This window comes from Theobroma umbraticum, unplaced genomic scaffold (assembly GCF_002168275.2).
Source record: "Theobroma umbraticum cultivar Fairchild unplaced genomic scaffold, ASM216827v3 scaffold_299.0, whole genome shotgun sequence".
NCBI classification, from domain to species: Eukaryota; Viridiplantae; Streptophyta; class Magnoliopsida; order Malvales; family Malvaceae; genus Theobroma; species Theobroma umbraticum.
The window spans coordinates 115,371-119,577 of NW_018397285.1; positions in this window are offsets into that span (position 1 = coordinate 115,371).

The window sequence follows — 4,207 nt, forward strand, 5'->3', positions numbered from 1 at the left end:
CTTAAAACTAGTGTGAGAGAAAGATTTCTATCATCGAAATCACTTAATGTCCTTCACTTAAAATCAAACTAGCATAAGCACGCACGCTCCCATGAAATCAACATTATTAAAGCTTTTACACAAGATCATAAATCATCTCATTCCCGAGGTATTAAACACAATGTCATAAATTCATAATCAATAAATAAAGCGCTAAAAACTTTTAATCAAATAAGAGAGCTATGGAAAAACTAGTATTTCTCACCACGCAAAAAAAATCATTGTTGGTCCCAAATAAATATGCTAAAGGGGGGTGAATAGCACTTTTTGGCTCTCACTGAACTTGATTTCAAATTGGGAGCAAGTAGAAAATCTATGATGAGAAGTTTGATGCAAGATGAAGGAATGATTTAACAAAAAATGAAAACAAAAGATAAAATAGAGTAGACAATGCATAAAAAATTATAGTGGTTTGGTCAAAGACCTACATCCACTACCCTGATTATTCAATCAAGAATTTTTCAAATCAAATCACTATAAATAGTGAATTTCTCAAGCTTCCATCAATCTTGTATAATGGCTTTTCACAGGCTCAGCCACAACCTTTAACAATAGTTTTTCTCGGGATCAACCAAAACCCAAAACTAACTTTTCCTAAGTTGAGTTAGAACCTATACACTTAATCAAGCTAACCCAAGCTTGATCAATCCCCTTAGAGTGACTCGCACACTCTAATTAATCAAGGGGAATAGAAATAAAGAAGTACCTCTGATCACTAATCTGATCTGAATGGTATAAAGTGAAGTGCTTAATTCTATTACAAGGATTGGAGTGAAGTGCAGAAAGTATGGAGAGTGTTTTTGCTAATTTTTGACTCTTTTTGATCTTAGAAGCCTTTAAAACTAATTCATAGCCGTTGAAAGTGCCTTATATACTTGAAAAATCAACTTTCATAGGTGTAAGATTTAGACCATTGGAAACGGTTCTACCCATTAATTTGCCTTCTAGCATTCAAATTCAAATTTTAAGACAGAATGCTCTTAGTCGACTAAGATGCTTCTTAGTCGATTAAGTCATTTTTCTCTTCGAGCTCAATTTTTGGCAATAAGCTCTTGGTCGACTAACAATGTCTCTTGGTCCACTAAGTGTTCTCTATCTCACAATCTACTTGAACCTGTCAAATTCTCTTTTGAATTTTATCTAACTCCCTCGATTATTTGACGAATAAGTTTCTATTTTGTTGCTCAATTGCAGCTTCTTATCTTTATGAGTTTTGATATTTACTTTTGAATGATTAATTTATTATTTAACATACATTTTTGTCTTAGACACTCAAGTAGAAGAGTTAGATATAAATAAATAAGAATGTTTTATTATCATTAAAAGCTAATGGAGCTAACAATGTCCCCCTTTTTTGATAATGACAAAACATTCCTTGGTTAAAGGCACAGTGTCTATTAGTTCTGATTATTGTGCACAAGATGAGGATTTCTCCCCCTAAGTGTGTGCTCCCCCTTAGTGCATGCATGATCTTTTCAAGTTATTTTACTGTTTAACCTAACAGATCAACAAGTTTTTGTCTATATCTTAGATAAAGTAGGTGGCATAGATTTAAACATTTTAACAAAGTGTCTTCATGCAAGCTTACAGGACATCAGTAATAGGTGAGAATATCATCCACATTGTAACGAATAGTCACCAGCATATTATCAACAATCCATATCCATTCCAAAAATCCATTAAATACAAAGGCATAACAAAAATAAGTTCTTAGCATTCAAATATCATCAATAATATATCAGCAATTAAAGTAAAATATTGTCATAAACATAAATAGCCCAGCATTAATAGAATTAAGTTCCTAAATTACCCTTAAATTACTTTTATCTTCTCTCTTAAAATTACTTTTACCCTAACCTATCTCTCTTTTTTTGTCATCAGCAAAATAGGGACAAATCTAAGAAGAGTCTAAGGGGGTTGATTCATCTGTTCTAAAATGAACATTGAGGGGTTTAGGAGATGGCATAGGTGACGATTTTTGTGATAGGGAATCAGAAGAAGATGTGTCTAAAACTTAGAGTGGATCCTGAATAGAAAACTTGACTGAAGGCTTGGTTTTTTCAGCTAATCTGGAGAACTTTCTCCTCTTGATGAACTTTGTCTTAGTGGCCATGGTTTTTCTGCCTTTACCAGTTGGTTAGCTTTAGCTTTGGTGGATTTAGCTACTTGTTCTTGTTCTTTATCAGCAGGTTCTCTTTCTTTGGTGGTGTGAACCGATTCAGAGGAATCCCTTACTGATGCTAACTTCTAAGTTTTATTTTTTGTTGCTTCTTTTTCTACTTGTTCTTCTCTGACCATTTGGTGGAATAAATCCATGATTAAAATTTTTTCAAAGTTAGTACGAGATGGTTTCTCTACTTGTGCTTCATCATGTGATGGAGAGTTGTCATTAAAGCATCCAACTACTTTAGTCTCTTCATTGGATTTTTCTTCACTTTTAGGTTCAGGGGTGGGTGATTTTCTCACAGGACCAGATTCTGGTGCATCACCTTGAACTTGGAAATTAAAATTTTCGCTAACTTAGCATATTGAAGCTAGACTTGGTGCTGTGGAAGTATGTTCAGGAACAGGACCAGAAGGTGATTCCCTTTTGTCTTCCATGACATTTCCAAGCTCTTGCAGATTTTCTTCAATTTTCTCAATTCTTGTAGACTGGTCAGTGAGTTTCCCATCAATTTTCATTAGTATGTTCAGAATCATTTCAGTTAAAATGTGTGAAGAAGTTGTTGTTGTCTACACAGGGGTGGCTTGCTCATCTTTTTGAGTGTATTTGGAAGTCTTAAAAAACTTTTCTCCATACAGTTTGTATCCCATCTTTGGCAAGTTTCCTAGATAAATGGACTGATCTCTACTCTTCACTTGATCCATCTCATATCTGTTAGCCCAAATCCCCTTTTCTTCACATGAGATGTGATCAATTTTCCATAAGCCAAGTTTACTTTGTCTACCTGGCAAATTCCTTTCATTCTCTATATCATGAATCTTCCCAATTGAGAAGAGTCCCATTAAAAGCATGCTCCATAAGCCACATATCCTGAAGGCTTACATAGCTAAAGCTATCGCTTCTTCCCTAGATTTATACAGCTATAAAATGGTGCAGGATTCTAATTTGTGGACTTTTAATAAGGTTTACATATCATTTAGAAGACTATCTCTCCTTTTTCCCAGTGACTATCTCTCATAGAGATGACGGATCGTAATCTTGAGGAATTTCAAACTCTCCATCATTGCACTCTATATGGAGTAGATTTCCCAAATCAGTGGCTATGACTACAAATTTTTTTCCATTTTGAAATATATTCAAACAATCTTTCGCAAAATCTTTAGGATCATCAAGTTCATTCTCATCTAGTGCAATACTAGCAAAGAATTCCTTTACAAGGCTAGCACTATAGATTCTGTTCTTGAACACAGTCAATTTCTTCAATTTTAATTCTTTAAAATAATTCGACAAACCCTTTTTAATTTCAAGAACATCATTAGAACTATCCCAGTCTATGTATTTCCCACAAGAAATAGAAGCATTTTCAATTTTCCTATATCTATCCATATGAATCTTATTTATGAATTTCAAGGATGGAAGGTTACCTTTTGTAAAGAATTTTCCCTTTTCCTTCTTTTCCCCTAATTTCTGTTCGTTTTCTTTTAGTTTCTTCCTAGTTTTCTCAATCACTGAAGCTGACTCATGTTTCTTCTTTTCTTTCTGAATTTCAAACGATGGACTTGCTTCCATAAGCCGTTGACCCTTCTTCTTTTCTGAGATATCTTTAGGTAGAGAGGATTTAGCAATTTGGTTTTGTTCGGTTTAGTTTTAGGGTTTTGAGAGTTTGAGAAGGGGAGGTTTTAATTTTAAAGGATCAGTTTCAGATGAAAGAGAATAAGGGGAGATTGAATTGAGAGAAGTTAAGTTTCTTTAAAACCGTCAAACTCTCTCTTTTAAATGTGGTCAATTTCTCTCTTTCAAAATTCAAAAATTTACCTCCCAATTTTTCTTTGGTTAGGTGGCTTTTCTTTTTCTTCTTCACTTGATAAACTACCTTCATTTTCTTTAAATTTTATTATTTTTTTTTAGTTTCTTAATTGACCAAGTTTTTACCTTTGTCTGATTGGGTCTTTTATTAAAAGAAACATATTGCTTTTAGTTGGTTAAGTGATACTCTTAATCAAC